We start from the raw sequence: 26,037 nt of genomic DNA, 5'->3' as shown, positions 1-26,037 counted from the left end.
TCTTCCATCTTCTCCCCTCCCATTTTCCACAGCTCTAAATTAGAGTCCATCTCCCATCCCAGGAACTCAAGATTTCCAGATCATGCTACTGGTGAGCCGATTTCTAATCTGCATATGGCAGATTTCTTCCCTTCCAAACCGCTGTGTAATATTCCATTGTTAAACATCTGCTGCATGTCATCCCAAAGGGTGGCTGCATTTCAGTGCTGGATGAAGCAATCCCTTGTCACAGCCTGTATTTCAATTTTTTATGATTTTAGAGGGATGGAAGGGTGCTATGTAAATGTGTGGTATTGCTAACGTTATAATGTATTTGCAGCGTTTCTCTTTGGCTGTAACATTATGTTGGAGTGCGGGTTTCCCTCAACCCAGTATGTTAGTCTTTGGGCTTACCAAATTGGCGGGTCTTTTCTCTGTCTTTCTACAGTGTCAGGAAGCAGAGACTTTGTGGCTTACAGGGGGACTGGATCCCCAGCTCACACTTCTCAAAAGCAATCTGCGGGCTGGTCCACACTAACCCCCCACTTCGAACTAAGATACGCAACTTCAGCTACGTGAATAACGTAGCTGAAGTCGAAGTACCTTAGTTCGAACTTACCGCGGGTCCAGACGCGGCAGGCAGGCTCCCCTGTCGACTGCGCATACTCCTCTCGCAGAGCAGGAGTACCGGCGTCAACGGCGAGCACTTCCGGGATCGATCCCAGAAGATCGATTGCTTACCGCCAGACCCGGAGGTAAGTATAGACGTACCCTGCGTGTGCTGCAGCTGCAGCATTACCTTAAGTCAAACCACAAGAAGAGGCCACAAGTGCAAACATGCGGAGGGCTTTTTTTTTTTCTTTGCATGAGACAAATGTCATTTCTGTCCCTTAAACAATCAGTACCCTAAGTGCCTCTGTTTTAACCACACAGAGTTCTGTGCCTGGGGCTACTTATGCTTCTTCGTAATCAGTGACGTTAATTGAAGCATCTGCTTACCACTACAGAAAAAGAAGGATCTGCTTATAGCATCTTCCCTTGGAAGAAGTGAAATTAATTATAAACCTGTAATTTCATTAGTGAAATCCCTGCTAAAATGTAGCCGCTCTTTAATCCCTTAAATCACTATTACTTGGGCTTCCTCAAGGCATCAGCAGCTCTGTGAAACCCAGCCCTGCTTAAGACACAATTCCCAATCTCATTTGCTATTCTTCCAGAGTGCATCCCAGCTCACAACATGGTTGGGGGCTCCTGCTTCTCACACTGTACAACCATATCGAGAATAGCATAACAATGCACTGAGAGAAAGGCAGGTGTTCCAATTACTATGCAGGAGAAGCAGAATAGCAAACACACACTCCGGGGGGTGGAGAGCTGGCTTAAACCACAAACTGATCCATAAAACCAAGAACATTATTAAGCAACAATTTCCTTCACATAACCCTACAAGTGGGGTGGCAGAGAAATAAGGAACCACTGTGCACTGCAATCCACAGGCACCAAAACCTCCCAAGCACAACACAAAAAGAAGATACAAGAACTGCAGAAGTGAGGCAATAAGCCAGGAGAGAATGTTTGATCCTTAAATGGACTGGGGATACATTAATAATTAGGGTTGTCAGTTAATCGCAGTTAACTCAGGCGATTAATGAAAAAAATTAATGGCGATAAAAAAAATTAATCGCACGGTTAAACAACAGAATACCAATTGAAATTTATTAAATAAATATTATTGGGTGTTTTTCTACATTTTCAAATATATCGATTTCAATTACAACACAATACAAAGTGTACAGTGCTCACTTAATATTATTTTTATTACATATATTTGCACTGTAAAAATGATAAACAAAAGAAATAGTATTTTTCAATTCACCTCATACAAGTACTGTAGTGTGATTTCTTTGTCATGAAAGTGCAACTTACAAATGTAGGTTTTTTTGTTACATGACTGCACTCAAAAACAAAACAATGTAAAATTTTAGAGTCTACAAGTCCACTCAGTCCTACTTCTTGTTTAGCTAAGAGAAACAAGTTTGTTTACATTTACGGGAGATAATGCTGCTCACTTCTTAATTTCAATGTCACCTGAAAGTGAAAACAGGCATTTGCATGACACTGCTGTAGCTGGCCTTGCAAGATATTTACCTGCCAGATGCCCTAAAGATTCATATGCTTCTTCATGCTTTTGCCATCATTCCAGAGGATATGCTTCCATGCTGATGACGCTCGTTAAAAAAAATAATGCGTTAATTCAATTTAATTAATTAAATTTGTGACTGAACTCCTTGGGGGAGTTCAGCACGTTTTATTCGCATTCTGCCATATATTTCATGTTCATATATTTCAGTCTCGGATGATGACCCAGCACATGTTGTTCATTTTAAGAACACTTCTTTGCGTTTTGTCAGATTTGCAGTGAAGATACCAATGTGAAATTTCTAAAGATAGCTACAGCACTCGACCCAAGGTTTAAGAATCTGAAGTGCCTTCCAAAATCTGAGAGGGACGAGGTATGGAGCATGCTTTCAGAAGTCTTAAAAGAGCAACAGTCTGATGCGGAAACTACAGAAACCAGACCACCGAAAAAGAAAATCAACCTTCTGCTGGTAGCATCTGCTTCAGATGATGAAAAAGAACATGCGTCCGTTTGCACTGCTTCAGATAGTTATCGAGCAGAACCAGTCATCAGCATGGACACATGTCCTCTGGAATGGTGGATGAAGCATCAAGGGACATATGAATCTTTAGCGCATGTAAACATCTTACAACGCTGGCTACAACAGTGCCATGCGAACGCCTGTTCTCACTTTCAGTGACATTGTAAACAAGAAGCAGGCAGCATTATCTCCTGCAAATGTAAACAAACTTGTTTGTCTAAGCAATTGGCTGAACAAGAAGTAGGACTCATTGGACTTATAGGCTCTAAAATTTTACACTGTATTTTTGTACATCATTCTACATTTGTAAGTTCAACTTTCACGATAAAGAGTGCACTGCAGTACTTGTAATGGGGAATTGAAAAATACTATTTAATTTGTTTTTTTACAGTGCAAATACTTGTAATCAAAAATAAATATAAAGTGAACACAGTACACTTTGTATTCTGTGTAGTAATAGAAATCAATATATTTAAAAATGTAGAAAATATCCACAAATATTTAAATAAATGGTATTCTATTATTGTTTAACAGCGCAATTAATTGTGGTTAATTTTTGTAATCGCTTGACAGCACTAATAATCATATATTCATAATATGGAGTAGTATAAATTGGTTTAAAGGTGGCAAACAGAAAGGTGATAATGAATTCATGTAGGATAGGTCCATCAGTGGCTATTCACCAAGATGGTCAGAGACACAACTCCATGGTCTGGTGTCCTTAAACCTCTGACTGCCAGAAGCTGGTCCTGGATGACAGGGGATGGATCACTCGATAATTGCCCTGCTCTATTCATTCCTTCTGAAGCATCTGGCACTGGGCACTGTCCAAAGACAGGATACTGGGCTAGATGGACCATTGGTCTGACCCAGTATGGCCATTCTTATGTAATTTTATTAGCAACCCTTTTGTTTGAGAAATCACAGAACTCTTTACAAGTCAGGTAAGATTGATCATTTCCATTCTGGGAGATGGAGAAACTGAGAGGACCGCTAGCCCAGTGTCACACAGCAAGTCCGTGGCAGAGCTGGGAATGGAGCCGAGGTCTTCTGCTTACATCCTGCTGCTTTGCTTTCCTCCACTGCAACTTTTTAATGTGTTAGGAACTGGTCAAAACCTGGAAGTTACACAAGTTCAGTTCTCTGCTCAAATCGAGCAATTGTTCTTCCTCGAATCTCCCTTTTCCTTCTATCCGCCCCCCCCCCCCCGCTTCCCTAACTAACCCACCTATTCCTGTCACAGACAGGGAGCCTTCCATCATGCTCACCTCAGGCCATGGGGTGGCAGAGGTATTGGGTGTTATGATCTTCTGTTCGGCTGCTTCCACTCCAATGTTCTAGAGCAGAACCTATTTGTTGAGGCCCCTTTGCAAAGGAGCAGCAGGAAAATCAGGCCTCAGTGGGCACTCAAGTCCCCCCACAGGGCATAAGACGATAGTGTTACTCCTCCCCTGCCTCTCTGCAGCACCATCTGCTGGGGACAGCAGCACTAGAGAGCAGTCTCTCAGAAGCATTACTGAGCCTGAGAGGCAGCTCAGCCTTAAAAGCCCCACTCATGAGAAACATGTTTCTCCTAAACCCTGGGATGTAGCTGTACCAAACAGTGCTGACAACTCTCTGGCAATTCTATGAGCTGCTGTTCCATTCTGACAGGACCACAGACATGCAGGGCTAGAAAGCATGAGAAGCTACAACACCGGCAAAAAGCCCATAGTGCACAAAACGAGTCTGCCAGGGGCCGCTGACATGCAGCCCAGTGATTAAACTGAACAGGTGAGAACGGTGAAAGGATACACTGGCAGTATGTCAGCTCCTGCATAGGAGAAGATGGTTGAGGTGCATGAGGGAGTACTTCTGCCATTAGTTACTAGGGTTCACAACTTAGGGATGATTTTAGACGCCTAGTTGCTGTTTGCTGACAGCATGACAGCATTAACTCAGTCTGCTTTTTACCACCTGCCCTGGCTAATAGGCTATGCCCTTTCCTGTCGGATGCAAATCTTGTCACTGGTACCCATGCTTTTTTACCTTCAGGTTGGCCTACCGTAAGGTGCTCTGCATTACACCTTAATACTGCAGTACACTCTAAAAGCATTCATAGAATGCAGCTGGTGCAGACTGTAATTGCTCCTTTACTGCGAGGGGCACCCACAACACCTTAAATGGTCTGTGATCAGCTTACCTGAGGGATTACCTCTCTCCCCAGGCCACACTGCCACAGCTGCAATCAACAGGGACACCCAAGCTGGATGCTCCCTCATTACAAAATAGAAGGGGCAGCTGGCAGGATGTTCTCAGAGAGCTTTCTGGGACACAGAGCCCCAGTCTGACAGCCTCTGTGCTGTTCAGGGGGATGAAGTCTCAGGGAAGGAGATCATCAAGTCAGAGCGGAGCGAAATGATTCCATAGTTGGGACCCTCCTTCCAGCTGATGTCATGATAGCCTCTCGCACTGCGGATACCTCTTTGGGAGAGGGAACTCCAGTTATTAGGAAGAGACAGGTGATAGCATGGGGGATTCAATTATTAGAAACAGATAGCTGGGTTTGTGATAACAGGGAGAACGGCATGGTGAATTGCCTGCCAGGTGCGAAGGTTGCAGGTCTCTCAAGACAGCTAGATAGATTTGTTGGCAGTGCTAGGGAGGAGCCAGGGATCACGGTACATGTAGTTACCAATGACATAGGAAAAGGAAGGATAGAGGTACTGGAAGCCAAATTTAGGCTACTACGTAAGAGATTAAAGTCCAGGACCTCCATGGTAGCATTCTCTGAAATGCTTCCAATTCCACATGCAGGCCAGTTAAACAGGCAGAACTGCATGTCTGTAGGTGCTAATTTGGCCCCCTGTGTTTGCAGAAGGGGTTCTTGATGCCTTTCCCCAAACAGCTAGTCTGCTCATATGATTAGTCTAAATTGGGGCATTTCTTTTTCACGTATTGAAGACATTAGAACAATTTGTTAATACCATCTGTGCACACCAAGCACATGCTGACAAAATGTGTCAGACATATTTTCACACTCACGAAGAGTGACCCTTGAATCACTTTTTTCTTTTATTTAGTCATATCTTCTTAATGATGAAGAGCAACAAGAATGATTAAAGGTCTTGAGAACATGACCTATGAAGGAAGGCTGAAAGAATTGGGTTTGTTTAGTTTGGAAAGGAGAAGACTGAGAGGGGACATGATAGCAGTTTTCAGGTATCTAAAAGGGTGTCATAAGGAGGAGGGAGAAAACTTGTTCACCTTAGCCTCTGAGGATAGAACAAGAAGCAATGGGCTTAAACTGCAGCAAGGGAGGTCTAGGTTGGACATTAGGAAAAAGTTCCTAACTGTCAGGGTGGTTAAACACTGGAATAAATTGCCTAGGGAGGTTGTGGAATCTCCATCTCTGGAGATATTTAAGAGTCGGTTAGATAAATGTCTATCAGGGATGGTCTAGACAGTATTTGGTCCTGCCATGCGGGCAGGGGACTGGACTCGATGACCTCTCGAGGTCCCTTCCAGTCCTAGAATCTATGAATCTATGAATGAGTGGATGAAACAATTGTGCTGGGAAGAGGAATTTAGTTTATTAGGAACTGGGAAACCTTATGGGAAAGGAGGCGCCTATACAGGAAAGATGGGCTCCACCTAAACCAAAATGGAACTAGGTTGCTGGCATGTAAAATTAAAGAGGTTGTACAGCAGTTTTTAAACTAAAGGCTGGGGTAAAGCTAACAGGTGTGAAGGAGCCCAAAGTTTGGATCAGACACCCCTAAGAGGAGGATTTATTAAAGGGGATACTCTATATCCTAGTAAAGAAGACAGAAGTTAATAAAGTACAGGCAGAAAATTAAGAGAAAGTCAAATGAAAAAGAGTCCTACTTAATTGTATCACATGAAGACAGACAACTAAATATTGGCAAATTTTATAAATGCTTGTATACAAAGGCCAGAAGGACTAGAGACCACTGGCTTAATCCAATGTGGCAGTTCCTAAAGGTTCATAGGCAAAGAGAACCCTCTCTTAAGTATACCTAGACAATCGTAGATCCCCACCTATGTGACAAGATGACGACTCTGTTAGGGTATAATTTAATTCAAACAGTTTTCAAGAAACATTTTACCCCCTCAAAAACGATTCCACAAAGGCTGAATAGGGGCAGAAAGAAGGCTCTTGTCTCAAAAACTACCCTCTATAGTGAAGGACATTTGTGTGTTTGAATCTGTATAAATAATAAGATAAATTAAGGCCAGTATGGTCAATCAACTCTGCACAGGAGCAGGGGGTCCACCCAAGCAAAATTTGTTGCAGGATCAGGTCCTAAACCTTGTCAGTTTATCTGCTATTTATATTTTTGTCTGCATTTTATGAAATCTGAGGGATGAAGTGACAGCTAGGTCAGAAACTGTCAAATCCAAATATGCAGATTTCGAGTGGATTCACATACATATCAGGTCCAATTCAGACAATCATGATCAAATCTGTAATTTACGTATATGGCCAAAACAAAATTTTAAAAGATGCATTTGTTTCTTCCTGGAGCAGTGTGTTTATTCTTAGAAGAGCATCAGTCTGTCTCCCTAATCATAAATTCCTCCTACAATTAAAGTATATATATGCCTCTTTACAAATAAGCCATTTCATTTATAATGCAAGAGGCATTTATTGTTTCCAGCCTCTTTTTGTTTTTTAAAGCTGACAAGTTTGACTGCATAATTTATTAATCCCTATGAAACAACAAATGTTACACGCTACTGTGCAATTCTCTGAACTTTGCATCAATTAAATGAAAGACAAAATTTAGAAAGTAAATCTGCCAGTAGTTCTTCTGACAGCATTTAGCTCATACCAACACAGTTTACGTTTCAGTTATAAAAACTCAGCGTAACTGTCAAAGGAGTGTATTTTCATCCTTTATGTCTGAGCTGGAATTTATACACAAAACTCTCATGGGCTTAACAGGGAGTTTTCTAAATTCTTGCTGTAAGAATATACCCTTAGGTATGCAACATGAAGTAAAATAAAAAAAATCAGAATGTTACTTCTTCTATGGTATTTAAAAAAAAAAAATTAATATTCATTTCAGTGTTGCTGTTGTATTTATCATACATTTTTCAGCAGTATGGAAAAAAATAATTACTATTACCATTCATTAGTTTACTCTACATATGCATCCCTGATTAAATACAGCAAAAAAGCAGCAGAAATGAAGCATGAGGTGGTTATTATAATAATACTTATTCTAGGCCAATAGTATAAAATACATTTAATCAAAGCAAATCCAGAACAATGAAGTGTCACTTAAACCATGCAGCAGAATACCTGGTTTCTTCAAGGCACAATGACAACTTCAGGAATCAAATACTCATGTACATGGCTTGAGGTTTCAGCATTCATGTTCTCATCTATGACAAATTTCAGTATGTATAAATAATAATCCACTTTGGAAGTGGGCTAAGCCAAACCACACACAGGCACTTGTAGTGCAGAATAAGTGTCCACACAGGGAGATCATGAGGAATAGCTTTGATGAATACCTATTCCGGGCTATTCTCCCATGTAGACAAGCCTGAAGAGTACAGAAAATGTGTGTTTTGCAGGCTGGCTGCTTATTTAGTTCTAGGTACAATATAAAGGACTGAAAGAACAAGATACAAAGCCCTACTAGGCCTGGCACGTTATTTACCTAAGAGACTGGAACAAATAAGATTGACTAGGTGCTTTTGCTGAAAGCAAGGTGTTTTCCAGTTGAGGATCCCCACAAGGTCTTTGGACGTGCCTCAGGTCATATGGCATTTGGCAAAATACTTCTATTCAAGTAAGACTTTTAAATGAAACATTTAGAAACTTATTTTTTAAACGTGGCCTCCCTTCGTGCCTGTAACTTGCATACACAAATAATTCCAAGTTTATGTCACTGAAATGTCTAACTACAGGACTGTAGCTGTACATTAGGTAGATAGACATTTCTGTGAAATAAACTGCACCCACAATCAACTGTACTATGGACACAGAGGGGCCAGGCTGGAAAAAAAAAATCAGGCCCTCATTTACTTTAGGAGCTAGATGTTATGGCAGGTGAGTTCTCTGTGAGGAATGAATTATTGAATCAGTATTTTATGCCTCTAGAAAATACTTTTTTGTATGTTTTATAGAAAGCACCAGACACAGTTCAAATATGCATTCTATATAAATTGACGAATAAAATATTCTCCTCATCTGAATTTAATACTTAAGGATTTCAGGATACACTTTTACTACCCATCCACCCCAAGCCCTTTCACATTGCAATAACTCCAGGAACAATAATACTAACTGTAATTTAATAAGGGCCTCAAGGCACTGAACTGCAAGAACACAGCAAATAGCATTATGCAATACCAGATTTAAGTCAATATACAAAAACGTAATAAATGTGTCTCTACATATGTATTCAAAATAATAAGGCCACATAAAATCACACAGGACTCAAATATTCTGACAAGCAACACGAGAAAACGGGAGAAGCATGTTTTGAACTAAATTCTGCCTTCAGATCCAAGCAAAGAGCTCCCACCGACTTCACTGGGACTTGTATGTGTACATACTATGGCAGAATTTGGCCCCTCACGTTTAGATTTAAAAATTGCCAAAGCTGAAACCTGTGGGAGTGACTTAACATACCATTCACACAACTTTTAAAGTGAAATATTCCCTCCCAGCAAAGAGTGCTTTTGAAGACATGGGCCAGATCCTCAGCTGGTATACATTATCGTAGCTCCATTGACATCAATGAAGTAGTTTCCAGAAGCGGAGTATCTACCCCTTGGTATAAGTATTCCCCTAAAAAGGATTAAATAAAGAAAAAGTACCAATTTGGACCAATACCCCCACCAAGTCCAGCAGCCTGTCTCTGACAGTAGCCAGACTCTTCCAAGGAAGGTGCAAGAATCATCTCTGTAACAGACATTTACGGTCTAACCTGACAATAGGAGGACTTTCTTCTTAAGACCAGGCACTTAATGTCTGTCTTACATCTTGAAGTTGGAAGGTTAATACATTAGATAGAATAAAAAAATGTTGGGGTAACTAGAGAGATTCTTATTATCCATAAAAAGAACAGGAGTACTTGTGGCACCTTAGAGACTAACAAATTTATTAGAGCATAAGCTTTCGTGGGCTACAACCCACTAAGTGGGTTGTCTGCCACTTAGTCTCTAAGGTGCCACAAGTACTCCTGTTCTTTTTGCGGATACAGACTAACACGGCTGCTACTCTGAAACCTCTTATTATCCATATAAATATAAAATATTTTTGAATCCTATTAAGCTATCTGTTCAGTAATATCTTGTGGCAATGAACTCCATAGGTTAAGTATGCACTGAATTTGAAAAAAAGTGTTTCCTTTTTATCAGTTTTATATTTGTTGCCTTTTAATTTCATTGGGTGTCTCGTTGCCCAGAGGAGAACTACGATCACAAACTTGACCTTCTTTAAAACAAGTCCCCTCTTATTAGTTTCTTCTCTAAGCTAAATAGCTCCTAATCTTTGTAATCACTCCTTATATCAAAGTCTTTCCAGGGCTCTATATCATTTTCATTGCTGTTCCTTGGTGTTTTCCATTTCTGCTATATGCTTTCTGAGATGGGGTGACCAGAACTAAATACAGTATTTGAAATGACGGCGTACCATCAATGTATATAATAAGCACTATCCTATTTTCAGATTATTCTCTACACCTTTCTTAACACAAGCTAACATTTATTTGCTTCTTTTATACTGCTGCACAATGAGCAGACGCTTTTATTGAGGTGCTTACGACACCCAGAGTTTTGTTTTCTTTTCTGGAGTGGTTGTAGTTCATAACGCAACCATCATCTAGCCCAGCCACCTAGCTTTGTTAATGGAGTTCCTTAACGTCTTTTCTGAACTTGACTAACTTACTGTTAATAATTGTGTATTATACGTAAGTTTGCCACCTTACTGTTCATCCCCTTTTCCATGTCACTGAAGGAATACATTAAACAATATTAGCCTTAATATGGATCTTTGGAGCACTCTTCTACTAATCTCCTTCCATGCTGAGAGCTGACCATATATTCCTATGCTTCACTAATATTAAACATCCAGCACAGGTTTTAGTTTGTGGTTTCCCTTAACAAGTGTACATTCCTTGGAGACAAATGACAAGTTTGCTTGCTATTTTCAAAGAATGATATAAAATGAAACAACTGAATACAAAGGAAGCAGAGATCTATTTGGGCGTAGATAATGAACCACCATCATCAAAATAAAATGGCTGTATTAGTGAAATTATACATTATAAATGCTCTGAACTATAATGAGTCATCTTATTCATGATGAAAAGGCTGTAAAAATCAGAAGTAGGTTACAATAACAAAATGCAGAAGTGGGTTTCTAACCCTTGTTTCTTCCTGTCCTTTTGAATCAGAATTGCTTCCAATTCAGTTTCCACAATACCGAAGGGAAATGCCCCTAAAGCTTGTACGCTCCTTCCAGACAGCTTAGTAAAGACCTCGAACCTCTTAGGAAAGCACTCCATTCTAGGGAAGTCACTATTAAAATACTCCTAATAAGCACCTCTCTAAAATCTGTGGACCTCTGGTTTTGAGCAAGGAGGCTGTCAAAGTGACACATAGTAACTCATCGATGACCCAGGAGTGAGACAATCAGGAAACTAGGTGGGTTTGACAACTCCACTCCTCCAGCACAAAATGGAATTTTCTACAATAAGGATGAAGCTTCTCTGTGCAGGAGACAGAGACTTCTTGGGAGCTAGTTGTACTAGGTCAACTCAAATCCCACAGGAACTAAGGACCATTATAACCTCACTACCTTCCACTCCAAGTGCAAGGCACTTTTCTTTGACTTGCCTGCTCTAACAAACACATAGCAACATGGGCACATACAGGCAACGCATTGCTTCACAACAGTACACTAGAAGATTTATATTTTGTGGACAACACAGCTCTTCTAAGTGACAGCTGATCCAACATGCAAGCAAAGAGTGAAAGACAGGGTTAATAATGAGTTACGGAAAAAAACCAAATTTAATGAGAACCCCAGCAATTTCCAATTCAAGCATTACGTTAGACGGCAAAGGTGAGTCAATTTACATATCACGGCAATAATTTGCAAGGTAAATGGGATATCCAGAAGGGAAAACTGTCATGAATTGGCAAGCCAGCAGCTGCAAAAACAAAAAACAAAAAACAAAAAACAAAAAAAACAAACACTACAACTCAAAGACCAAACTACACATTTTCTACTCCAATGTTATTTCCACCTTAATATGAGGATGTGAAAACTGGAAATCCATCAAAAAAAATACAGACAGCTGTCTAAACGACTTCAAAAGCAAGCGCTCAGAAAAGTATTTGGTGTGAAATGGAATAAATTTATAACAAATGCCGAGATTCAGAGATTTCAACAACTCCTTATCTCCAAATGATCCAGAAAAGAAGATGGAAATATCTGGGACATGAGTTAACAATGAAGCCAGAGCATCTGCCATTGCAGAGGTGCCATTGAGTAGCTGGAGTAGTTCTCAGAAGGGGCCGACTGAAATAATCTCTCCATTGAACAGTACTTAGACAGGAAAAACGTATGGGACTTAACAGAGAGGATACACAAAGAGCGGCCCAGGATAGTCAGGTATGGTTGAGCCTTGGTCATGCCCTAAAAGGGATGTCTGATAGCGAGGGAAGGATTCATATTCAGATATTTAAAAATAAAATACATAAAATAAAATAAAATAAACTTACCAAAACAAAACACTCCAGTGTTCACATTTCTCCCCCTGGGAGAAAATAAGTAACAGCCTCACATGACAGATGTTAGTCACACTGTTTAGTGCACTACTGCAAGCAAGGCACTCAGATATGACAGTGATGAGAGTCATGGGCGGTGGGTGAAGCCCCCCTTTGGAGAGGCTAGACCCTGGCTCCGCCCCTTCCACCCGCACCCTCCCCATGACCGGAGCCCCTCCCCCCAGCCACAGGAGTCCCGGGCAGGTCGAAGCCCCGAGTGCCCCCCTCCACCTGCCTGGAGGAGCCCCGGGCTGACCAAAGCTGCACCATGCCTCCCCTCCCTAGACCCAACCTGCCCAGGGGAAAAGCATCTGTTACAAGACGCTTTTGATATGCCCCATGCAGGTCCCCAGCTGAGGAGGGGGTATGTGGTTCCTCAGCCACCCCGAAACCTGCATGGGGCATAATAAAGCAAAAACTTCACCACTGAACCTCGCAACCGGGGGTCCGGCGGTCGCGGCAGCACCGGGGGAGGCAGAGCCTCCCCTGGCCTATTATACCCACTGCCCATGATGAGAGCATGATGATAAAAACCTATATAGAACAGAATAGAGCAGGAAGCAGAGGAGGGGGTTGAAGTGACAGCTGCAGAAGGGGAAGCAGTGAAAATGGGAGGAGCTGGAGCAGCAGTAGAGAGGCTTTGCTGGACTGGAAAGGGCAGGTGAAGTAAAACCTCAGGCTGTAGGCTGGGTGAGAGCGGTTTGGGTGCAGGCATCATTAGAAGCCAGGAAGGCGTGGAGGAGGAGTCAGAGCAGTATGAAGTGTGGGGAGGGATTCTGGGATGCGGAACAGCAGAGGCTGGGGGAGTGGCACGGAACCAGTGGGGAAGAGACGTGTTGACAGAGACACAGATGTGAAGTAGAGCTAGGGGGCCAGAGGTGGCATTGGTGCCAGGAGAGAACTGAAGAGAGGCAGAGCATCTGCACTGCACACTTCTGACATGAACAAGCACTGGCCTTCCTCCAAAGAACTATAGGTGGCCATCACATGCAGCACAATGACAGCGGTGAAGACCTAGGTAGTCAAATTTATATAGTAACAAAAATACACACACCATGATTAGTCAACTGTGATATCTGATGCTCAAAATATTTTAGACGTCGGTCCTGTTCTTCTAGAGATATTCATATCCCAAGCTGCCATGCAAATAGATTCTCATCATTTCAAAGTACTGGAGGCAGAAAAAGAAACATCTGTTATATAATTTTTTATGGATAGCATCATTTGTCTGATTAGCTGGGAGTTAGGAAGGGTCTGAAAGTAACAATGATATAGTCCATTGTTCTTAATCAAGTAGTACTGATAAGAATTTGACACACCTAAACAAGCAACTTATTTAGAGGTTATTTTTCTTTGTAGGGTTTAAGATAAGTATTTCCCCAGCCTCTTCTCCGTCAGTGCTGTATTTCTTTCTGATGCAACAGCTACATCAGATTTATTTTAAATAAATAAATACATTTTTAAAAGAGTGCATTCAGTCAGATCTATACATATGCTGTGCTAGAGAAAGGCCACATACCCAGATCTGTTTGTGTGCAGGTCACCTGGGATTGTTCTTTCAATAACTTCACACTGCAGTGATCAGACCAAAAATTCCAAACTAAGGCTGATGCTTCATCCTCAGCAAACCTCACTATCCTGAATTATGTAGCAAGGGGGGTTAGAAAAATGCAAGACCCTACATCCTTATGCTGCAGCCTCCAGCCATGTGCATAATGGGTTGTCTGTCTCAAGTCTTTCCTTTTCAGTTCCCATATTGTTTTTACTAAGTCCCATATTGGACTCTGACTTTTTCTTGTGAGGATAAATGCTGCCTGTGAGTTAGATGGTAAGGCCCTGGGGCGGGCAGGGATCTTGCCTTTTACTTAAATGTAGCACCCTATATGGCCTCCTACGTAGATTATACTTAAAGATGGCCCTGATCAATTTTTATCTTTTAATTATGTTTTGTGTTCTTGAAAAATCCTGGAGGTACTTTGTGGAATTTCCCTTGCCTGCAGCTAATATTCTCGGTATACAGTACCATACTTCAGCACAGGGACATCATCCTTTATCTGACTTCCAAGGTAAGAACTAATTGTTTCAGTACGGCAAAGAAATACATTTACTTCTAGAAGCATTTTCGATCTGATCCGCCTCAGCTATCCCTTGGGTCACAAGGGATGCGGTCTTTACTCTATAAACTGTTTTACGATGAATGGTAGTGATGTTCTAACATCCCTGGCAAACACAGCCACTCCAAACCGGAATGAACTCAGCAATTACTGAATGTCATCCAATCAGTGCCAATAAAGCTTCTGGTTCATATTTACTCTGACAGCTAAAAAACGCACATGGGTACACCCATTTCAAAATGTACTTTATCCAAATGGAGGAGGAAATTGTTTTAGATTTAGAACAGTGAAGAACTATATTCTTCCTGGTAAGTACATTGTGAAGTACATGCTTTCCTTTCATATTGAAATCTTGTAGCATTTTAGTCTGTTCCATATGTTAACAGATTTCAGCAGAACCATGAAATCCTCAGTGTTTATTAGGCACATAAATGTGTCTTGTAAGAGCATGGGAAAATACTTTTTCACCCTGGGCTTTTTATACAGTGATTATATTAATATGATGACTGGTGTGGGTGTTGCCTTCTGTCTTACTGCTTCCTGCTCCCTGTTCCTGTTCATTTCCTGGTTTCTGCTCCCTGGACTCAGTGTTCCAGTTCCTGTGTTTGTGTACACACAGTGTTGCTGTATCATTGTGAATGGGTCTATGATTGGGAGAGGATGTAGAGAGAACATGGCTCGACCACTAAGACGCACTCCATTCTATGAAAAAGCTGGAGAAGCCTTGTTCTTGTGCTATTGAGGTGTTATTTAAAGGAAATGGTGACAAAGAACAGAGCAGCACTTAAAACCCATCATCTTTTTGGTAAGACAAAGACATGGGTCAGCACATGACTCGTAAGAGAATTATCCAGACTCTTTACTGCACTGTGAACAAGTTTCCAGATCTCTAGCACTACACAAGAGGGTTGCAGTTGTAGAGGAGGGTAACTGGACTAGCATTTGTCATTTCTACAGTTGGAAAAGAATAAATTCAAGTTCCTGCAGCTGTGGGAGATCTGATCAATCCTGTCACTCAGAGAAAAATAGTGTGGGAGTCGCAATACGGTTGTGATAGCTCTAATACACTGCTTCCATCCAGCTGCAGTGGGCGTGGGATAATGAGGCACAAAGAGATATTCCTTAGATAATACTAACAACTAAAATGAAGTGTTGAATGATTTTATGTATGTTTTGCGTGCTTGGAAGAATTACCTCCAAAATAATTTACAAATCTGATAAACTGATGGGCATATTTTTGTGCCCAACACGCTCTCATTATAAACATGAACAAGGCTCTATGCCCCACTCATCTGTTGTTAAAGTGCACACCAATGCGGGAGCTGGACTCCGCACATGGACACATGTACAATAGTTCCTGTTAGTTGAGAAGATGAGGCTGTTCCTTTAGCTTATCAAATAGAGAAGCTGTGATTTGAAATGGGAGGTCCCAAGTTCTAATCCTATCTGTGTGTGCCTGATCAATAATTACAGTATCTGAATGTGCATTACCAACAGTCAGGCTGGGTCGCAATTCCTTCAGCTGTTCTTGCCAGAAAGCATTTCCTCACCCCATTCTGAATGAACCTGCATCACTGGCCATCATCTCTTTCCTCCCCTCAAAAAGACTGGCATTATGAAAACACTGTTTTTTTGGTTTGTGCCCCCTGTATCAGGCTGGTCCTGTGAGTGTGTGCGCCCCCAGACGCATGTGTGTGGGTTTTTTTTGAGCCATATTAAGTTAAAGTAGCCACAAGAGAGTGTCTCTGAAATCTCAATATAATAGATATTATGACAAAGGGCAAATAATTAAAACAATTATAGTTGAGAAGTTAAGTTTCAAGAAAGGGTAGTTATTACTTCAGACCAAGTTCTACTAACATGCATGGGTTTGTTAAAAGCAGATGTAATTTATTGTATGATTTGCTCCATTCAACAAGGTAAAGTTGAGGAGAAAGAGAACAAGGATTTTTCTTCTTTAAGCGGTCAGATAGCTGCATGACCAGTCGAGTTTTGCACAGGACACTAGAGCAAGCAGGTTCAACTACACAACAAAAAGAGTTAGCTTCAGGAGAGTAAATAGAACCAATTTAGATCAAACAAGCAATGTCAGCCTCTAAAACACAGATATGTAATGTGCAAGTACAAATATTAGAACAGAATCCAAATTCTCAGTTCTCCTGACACAAACTTGTTGTAATTAAACAAAATTTTTATTACACATGCAGACACACACCATAGATAAACTACATATGAGGCTCCACAGCTGGATGGAAAGGAAGAAAAGAAAGAAGACTCTTCATAGGGAACTTTCCCAGTTTTTGTTACCATCTTGCATCATCTTCCCCTTAATTCTCTGGACTACTGACCTTCAAAATGTTACTAAACAAAACTAAGGTAGCTCTATTATGCTTTGCATCCCATTCCTGGCACAGTCCTTCAAAGTGAATTTGCCTTAAAGTGTAAAATGGTTTGAGATCGAGACAGCAGGTAGTAATTGTTCTCTCTTATAGCACATTTATTGAAATAATGATAATTTGTTCTTACTCTCTGACCTATATCGGAATTGCTTACTCTGTGTCTTGTTCACACAGTTTTTTATGTATTTAAAGTATTTAAAGTATGCATTTAAAGTATATGAACAGTCATTATCAACTATCATCCCCCTAACCTGGAGGATACTGCCAATCTGACTCCCATGCCATAGTAACAAGAACCCGTGTTTTGGTCTGCTTGGAGTGGAATGAGGGAATTTTCCGTTTCTCATCCTATAAACAGGAAGGGAGGGTCGACTGGCATCACTGGATTGTTCACTAGATAATGCAGACGACTGGCATTCACCAGATCCTCTTCAGATGTTGAAAGCATCATTTTTAGACATCAACCCTCCCCTTTGTGACTTCCCATGTGGGTTTCTCATCTCTTGTGTATCTGGGCTCATAGACCCTATCTGGAAATCACATGCATAAAAATAATTTTTAAAGTGTTTCCCCTCCCCACATATTTTATGTAACACTACATGCAAAGAACCTAGGTTAGACTAAGGAATAAGGGAGCTAGAATTAAGGTTGCAGAGACAATCTTAATGCCAGCATTTCCTAAATTTGGGGTGTTTGACTTTGCAACCTTATTGCTCTTTTAACCTAGTGTTATTACATGTAATTTTCTAGTTTCTAAAAAGGAAAAGTGATCTAACAAATTCCATCAGGTGGAACCATATTGACTATCCTCCCTCCCAGTCAACAGAAAGCAGAGATTAGAACTCATGATCTCCTCCAGGATTACAGCCCAATACCCCCTTCCCATAGGCTAAAGGAGCAGATGTTATTTCACAACACCTGAAGCTCAAAATATGTGGGAACATGGAGCATGCTCCATGAAGAGGAAGGCCCATGGAAGCCATGGAGCATGCTCAGTGGAAGCATGCAGAAAGAATGTTCAGAGATTTTATCAAGCCTCTGACAAACTTTATTGTACAGATAGTGCTTTTCTAAGCCCCATAGCTTGACCAAATCGTGGTAGATTTTCATAGGGACAGCAAAAAGCACCTCCTACCCCTAGCAAATTCAAGTTCCTGCTCCAAACCTTTAAGAAATCTGGAGCGCTTCAAAATAGCGATTGTGAAAATAATTTAATGTTGGCAAAACTACCTATTTTCCCCTAGCCTCATTCTCAAAAACAGCTGAGTCCTTTTTGCTGAAACTTTTCAGCCACAGACAAAGAGCATGCACAGGCATTTTCACCCAAATGTTTATAGTCTGGCAAAAGTATAAGCAACTGAAAACAGGGGCTCATAATGGAAACTGTTAGTAATTTTAGTGCTACCAGCTCCCCCTTTTACAACACAGCTCTTCATACCTAACAGTCATTTGTTATATAATCAAGCCTTGATGTCAGAGAGAAACTGAGAAATAGCATTTCTATCAAGCTTTTTTCTCAAACTTTCCCTGCAGGTGACTGTGATCCACTTCTCAGATCACCTAATTTCTCTCTGCAGAATCTTATCAGAATAGAATAGAATAAACTAACTAAATAAATAAAACTTTACACTTCTGCTATGCCTTTCAGTCTAAATAATGCCGATGTCTTCATCGGTGATTTTTTAAAACAGGGACTCTTTTGCATTGCTTTTACTGCATTGCTTTTACTGCATTGCTTTTACTGCCCATTGTGAAATGAAAAAAAATACCACCTGTGGCACAATGGGAAAATAGTCTGCATGCAGAAAATGCAACCTAACATGGCATCAGTGGAAAACGGATACCGATTTTAGATTCAGAAACAAGACCAAAATCATCAAATTAGAAACAGGTTTTAAAGATGTTATCTTGATATAAAGGCTCCCAGCCCCACATGAGATTTTCCCCACGTGTTTGGAGCCCTATGGATATATTTCCCACTTTCTTAAAACCCACAGGTATGTGACTTGTTATTCAAGTTTTATGCAGAAAACAAAGAGACATTCAAGTGATCAAGAAATAAATGCCAGAATGAGATAAGAATATAGACAAATCTGGTGCTAGGTCAATAAAAGAGAAAGCAGAGAAAGTGGCTCCCTTTAAAGAACTGCTCTTATCGTTTGCTTTTTCTTGACTCCTCCTGGCACAAGCACCACAGCTCTTGTTATAGAGCACCCTTTATCCCACAAGGTATAATAGACAAGGGTGCCAAGTACAAATGCAGTTTAAAAAAAAAAATTCAAGAAAATAAACTTTAGGCACAAAAGAGTGAATTTTGTGCTGGTGTAGGATCAACACTCCTGGAGACTAACAAACTGTAGTCGGTCAAAGCATACTAGGGAAATTTTAATGCATGGCAGCAGGGTCCACACAGACAGTGAGCTGGCACGCTGGAGTGCTATAGATTTAAACCCCAGCTTGCTGTGCAGTGTTTGCCTAGACACACCCTTCAGTAACTGCATAGACATTGGCAATATGAGCTTCCTTTCACGTCCCCCCACCTCAGTGCACCTCAACCCTGTGCTGGCCAGATCACTTTCAAAGGTGAGAGTACTTCAGCTTCCAGGGTCCATTCCAAACTTGGCCTCCATACAGAGACTGCAAAGGGCCAATTAGGATGCTTCTGTGGTGTGGACACCTGAGCAACTGGAACCAAACTGAGAACCACCAACTTATTTTACATGCTAAATCATCCAATGCCAGTTAGCAATAATTCTCGGTCACTATTCACTGGAGCAGAATCTGAACTGGCTTAAATAGTACATTTCTACAGCCCATTATCCAGACCCCAGAATTTTTTTAAGTAAACTAGCTCTGAAATGGTGCCAATTCTTCAGAGTCATTTTATGTATTATTCAACCAAAATGTTGTCGCTACATGTTCAGAATCAGAGCAAGCAAGAAATGTCTCAAAACGCATAGACAAATATGGTGCTGAATTTAGAGTCATTTTGCACTGCTTACTTAAAAGCATTTAATTTATTTTCTGTTGTATTCCCTTCCTGCACTACCAGACCTTTGATACTATCTGTGCAATGGATGAAAGGTATTCTCGAAGATTGATTGTTAAACAACCACTAGCCGAGATAACTAGCACATTCCAATAAAAGCCAGTTCGTACGACCTTTCACATCTTTGATTTAACCAAGCCTGAAACATTCCAACCAAGCCATCTGCTCCTGTAATAAAAGCAGTAACACAAGGAAATTGAAGAATGTGAGCTATCCCCCCCAATGGTTTGGTCCTAGTTATGCCAAGACAGCACACAGTCAAGTTGCATGTTCATAAAGACACAATGCAGCAAACTGTTCCAAATTTCAGCTGATGTACAGTTGCCAAATTGTAATAATAAATAATAGACCAGATGCAGAAGCATTGCCCTACATAAAGCCTGAAGTGGCCTTTTGATTTTTTAAGTTCAGTCCCTCTACTTTTATCTCGTTACACTTAGTGCAAAGTTCCTACTATTGCACTTTTAATTTGTACTTAGAAAGGTTGCTAAATTGCTTGATCTTGATCCAATCCAACAGCAACTCTGGAGGGGAGCCAGGGAGGGCAAGAGGTAGGTGGTTCTATACATAGATTAAACATTTTTAAGGCCAAATTTTCAAATAGTTGTCCACTCAGCACAATATACAATTTTGCATGCACAGTATGCAAACTAGCACACGCACATATGTACCTGCACCTTGCAGGTGCAAACCTCTGCATATGCACATTCAGAATTTAAATGTCTACACACACACAAGTGTTAGAATTTGCAGCTACAAAAACTAGCATTTTTGAATGCTCGGGTGTTAAAATTTTTCATGTGTCAGCCTGTGTCAAATCTACCATTCCCGAGCAATGTAAACTGAGCAGCAGGTGAAGAACCATCATCTCCAGCAGTACATACTAGACTCCTCAAAGCCAGGATACGGCAGCTAGATGGCACTCTTAGCTGTGGATAGATATTTATATTCAGATTGCTGAGACACCTTGTAATAGGGTGGCTGGACTTGCGCTATGCTGGCTTTGAACACTCCTCTAGGATAGATCAAAGCAGATTGCGGCAGGTAGCTGTTCTTTTGCTTTGACATCACTCACCTGTGAAGTCCCACAAGGCTCAATCATTTCCTCCCATCCTATACACAGCTATGTAAACCTCTGCAGAAGACAGAGATGCTATGGACTCCAATGCCAGCTGTAGATGGATAACACCGATCTTTACATGGCCTTCACATCAAATACAGGCAGTACCCTCACACAGCTCTCTTGATGCTTCAGTGAATAATGCACCTGCATGAAGGGCTGCTATCGGAAACTAAATCCAAGCCAAGACAGAGGTGATGTTAATAGGAAGACAAAAGTGTTCTGGAGAACTAGCCAAGCCGTAATATCACCCTCAACCAAGGGTAAATGCTTTCCCATCCTGAAGATGGTGTGCAGTCTTGAGGTCCTTCTGGATTCTTTACTGCTCCTGGACATCCAAGTGGCCCTTTAGCAGGCTAGAAAATCACGTCCATTTGTGACAAAGGTGGCCACAATCTGCATCACCTCCAGGCTCCACTACCAGAACTCACTGCTCCTGGGGATGAACAAAGAAACTCCAGAGGGTCCAGTGTGTAATGGCTTCCCTTTTAACCCAGCAAAGCGTGCTGAGGACACATTACCCCTATCGCTCTACATACTGCACTGGCACCTGGCCCAAAAATCCAATTCAAGGTCTGGATTTTCATCTTCAAAACTTTCAACAGGATGCTCCCCAACTATCTCCTAAATCACCCCCAGCTGCTCCCTGTTTGTAACCATGAGAGCTGCACTCCTCTCAATGATCCTAAAACTCACCTTGCCTAGGGTAAGACTTGCAAGTGCAGGGGATGCAGCTGTCTCAGTACATGGCCCACTTCTGTAGAGCTCCCATGCACAGGCTATCAAGATGACCATTAATGTTATCCCCATCAGAACAAAATGTAAGACCCGTTTCATTCAGTTAGCTTTCCTACAATAACTTCCTTCATATTCAGATTGCTGAGAGACAGAGCAGGGTGGGTGGATTGCACTGTGCTGGCTTTGAACATTCCTCTAGGGTAAACAAATACAAGGAGGATCAGGAGGAAATTTACCCAACATGCACCCTTCCTCGGTGCATTATTAAAACAAGGGGGAGAATAGCGATTTTTGGCTGATTGCTTTTTGTGACTTTGGTTGCACCGAGATCTCAAATTATCAGCACGTTATTTGTAGATTAGGTTAGACAGAACTGCATGGGTTGGCGGGGGCTAAAAATCAACAGTTAAAACGCATGGGTCAAGTCAAATCCACCAGCCTTTACTCCCTGAGTTCTATGGACATCAGTCAGGCTTTTTTGGCTAAATAAAAGTTGCAGGATTTGGTCCCAAATGATACACAGGCTTGGTATACATACTGTTGAGGCAGTATCTAGTGTAGTAAAAGAAAATGCTGGAAACTGGCAGAGCTTTCCCTGCCTCTCTTCCTGCAGAAGCAACTGAGGAGAAAAAAGTGTGGGAAGGGATTCTCATGAAAGATCACCTCAAAGAGTGAGATTGCTTTTAGTCTCCTTTGCATTTTAAGAGTGTCTCCACACGAGCAACAAATGTTCTCTCAGATTTTAATAAGTTAAAGCCCCCACCACCACCTTCCAACCCATAGCAAGTCAAGATGGATTTACCCAGCACAGAATTTTAGGGGGTTAATAAGTAAGAGAAAGGAACTGGAGGTGTTGCAGGTATGATGGTGTACAAAGAACAGAAGGCAGGAGACCAACTCCCCTTACCCATTTGCCACACACACTTGCCAGAGACTGAGATTAGCATCTCAGACACGTAAAATCTCTGCTGTTAATCAGCAAGTCAAGTTCCTTCTCTTGGGTGTCTTCTGAGCTGGCAATGGAAACACACCATTGAAATAATACACTCCCATTTCAAAACTGAATAGAAATAAATCTTGGTAGAGAAATGTGTCAACTATATGGCTTCAATTTTAAATAAGCTATTTAAATGCTACTGCACTCCTCATTCAGACTCTCCCATCATTTATAACGATGGAGAAAAGAGAGTGCCCACCATTAGAGCCCAACTTATTTTGCTTGAAGGAGAAAACTTATCTTTCTTGTGTGGGAATGCAAAGCCCAAAATGCAGCACAACACAGTGGCTCAACTAAGCCAGTGTGTAGGCTGCAAACAGGCATCCTCCTTATGTCATAGAGAAGTTCTCTGCAGCAACACGGCCGACTGCAGGCCAGGCAAAAGCCAACAGCATGGCTAGCGAGTCCATAAACTACACAGGTTTCAGAGTAGCAGCTGTGTTAGTCTGTATCCACAAAAAGAACAGGAGTACTTGTGGCACCTTAGAGACTAACACATTTATTTGAGCATAAGCTTTCGTGGGCTACAGCCCACTTCTTCAGATTCATAGTTTTTGCATAAACTACACAGGTTCACTGCCTGAAAACCCACAGAGGAGGAGTTTAGCAAGTTTTGATATCAACCATGGATGAGTGGGGAGAATTCTTTCATACACACTCATTTCATATACTCAGGCCTTGCACATTGGAGGAGATTTTCACCCTTAATATTTAGTCTCAGGAATAGCCATTTCATCGGTAGAGGTGGAAGAGTTAATAAAATATTTTATGCAAACATAAAATTGATGTTATTTGTTTTACTTAAGAAACCACTGCCACAACCCACCACTTGCATATTTTTTATATATTTAGCTAACACTTGCTTTGGAAAAGAATTAGTAGCTAGAATACAATGCAAAAACACTTTCCAAATCCTCAGATTTAAGATGCATTGAAAACCCCCCCACAAATTACACAAAGCCTAAAGCAACGTAAGGATTGTGTCACAATCCATTAAAACCCGGAATTTCACAGTTAAACTTGATACTCGGGGCTAACTTGACTGGTGGCATAAGTAGAGGTAAATTCACTGAAGTGATGCATTTCCCTCCATCTAGAAACCTCTTGGTCTTACCTACTTATTGCATCTCAGAGTATATAGAATTATCTACTGATCTGAGACCTCCGTAATAGCTAAGCACAGCAGAACACTTACTAATATGTCAGTCTTAACTAATTTGCTGGTTTTAACTGATTTATTTTGCAACTTGAACTTCATTTAAACATTATTTGTGTGCATGATGTGTGGGTCTGCTTTGTTTTTTAAAGTATGTTATTGAGAGAAGTATTCTGCCATATAAATGATGAAATACATATTTCTCTGATGAAATATATATTTACAGCTTTTATGAACTATTCATTGTGTGAATGTGTTTAGGGGCTATTTAAAATGCAGATTATTTACACAATAGATTATAAATAGGGGCCTACCAAATTCACGGTCCATTTTGGTCAATTACACGGTCATAAGTTTTAAAAGTTGTAAATTGAATGATTTCAGCTATTAAAATCTGAAATTTCATGGTGTTGTAATTGTAGGGGTCCTGACCCAAAAAACGAGTTTGGGGGGGGGGGGGTCGCAAGGTTATTGTAGGGGGGTTGAGGTATTACTACTCTTACTTCTGCGCAGCTGCTGGCGGCGGTGCTGCCTTCAGAGCTGGGCAGCTGGAGAGTGGTGGCTGCTGGCCGGGAGCCCAGCTCTGAAGGCAGAGCCACTGTCAGTAGCAGCCCAGAAGTGAGGATGGCACGGTACGGTATTGCCACCCTTCCTTCTGCGCTGCTGCCTGCAGAGCTGGGCCCTCAGTCAGCAGCCGCCAATCTCTGGCCAACCAGCTCTGAATGCAGTACAGAAGTAAGGGTAGCAATTCCACGACCCCATTAAAATAACCTTGCGACCCCCCTGCAACTCCCTTTTGAGTCAGGACCCCCAATTTGAGAAAAGCTGATCTCCCCCATGAAATCTGTATAGTATAGGGTAAAAGCACACAAGACCAGATTTCACAGCGGGGAGACCAGATTTCACGGTCCGTGTTTTCATGGCCCTGAAATTGGTAGGGCCCTAATTATAAATGCCCCTTTAGGAATAATATTTTTTTTCATATAAACATGTATTTTTAAATATGTGGTTCTGTGTCTTTACTGAAAGGTGAAATGTTTCAAAAAATGAAATACCAAATCAATTAGCCTCTTATTTTACAGTACTTTTACTGACCAACTTTAGCAAAAATATTGCCAACATACTGGGCTAATACACCTCTACCTCGATAGAACGCGGTCCTCGGGAGCCAAAAAATCTTAGTGTTATATCGAACTTGCTTTGATCCACCGGAATGCACAGTCCCGCCTCCCCGCAGTACTGCTTTACCGTGTTATATCCGAAGTCGTGTTATATCGGGTCGCGTTATATCGGGGTAGAGGTGTATATTGGGCCACTAAAGTCAATTTATAACAAGGCCAATATATTTTACACTATGAGAGTATTGGCCAGATGGATGCTATTCAGGGACCCCCAATATAGGGGTAAGGGCTTGTTCCCATCTGATGGTACTCAAATGACCTGTAGTCCTAATGGGTAGGTCTCTTGATTTGGGGTCCAATTTTTAAAGGAGTTGTGATATTGCAACTCCCATTGGTTTCAGCAGGAGTTACAGGGCCCAGCAGCTTGGAAAATCAGGTCGCTCTGACAATAAAGCTGTGGCTTCCAGAGTTTCTTGTCTACCTCAGAGGGTCAGCCACATTGCAGTTAGGCTGTGACCTTGAATGTCAAGTTTTAGCTCCAAGCAAAAATTGTACAATTGACTTATACGTTCCTGACTAATAGAGGAGTTTATGATAGAAACTACGATGCAGTCTTAAGAGTGGTGCAAGATGCCATCTGCTCACACAAATTAGCCATCACACTACAGCTCCTCAAAAGAGTAAAAGACTAAATCCTCCTATTTTGATTTTGTGAGTTGCATGTTTAGAGCTGACAGGCAATAATTTCTGATGGCAGGTCAGCCAATTATACATGAGATGTGCTCCATAGAAGAGCATGCCACTTTTAAAAAAATGGCACTAATTATGATTAAAAATAAATTCAAATGAAGTTAACTATATATTTCTAAACAACCTTCAAGTTAGAAGGTACCGTATAAGCAGCCCTGG

The 26,037-nt window shown here is 41.2% G+C and overlaps 1 protein-coding gene across 1 annotated transcript in view; it reads right to left on the bottom strand.

Annotated features, from left to right (window-relative positions):
• The window catches only part of SUSD4 (sushi domain containing 4), a 109,364-nt gene that overhangs the window by 45,167 nt on the left and 38,160 nt on the right, over positions 1-26,037 (bottom strand). The gene's annotated exons all lie outside the window — the stretch shown is intronic.

The sequence above is a fragment of the Emys orbicularis genome, chromosome 3 (genome assembly GCF_028017835.1).
Source record: "Emys orbicularis isolate rEmyOrb1 chromosome 3, rEmyOrb1.hap1, whole genome shotgun sequence".
Lineage (NCBI taxonomy): Eukaryota > Metazoa > Chordata > Testudines > Emydidae > Emys > Emys orbicularis.
Note: the sequence above shows the minus strand (reverse complement) of the source record. Positions and strands in the feature narration are given on the sequence as shown.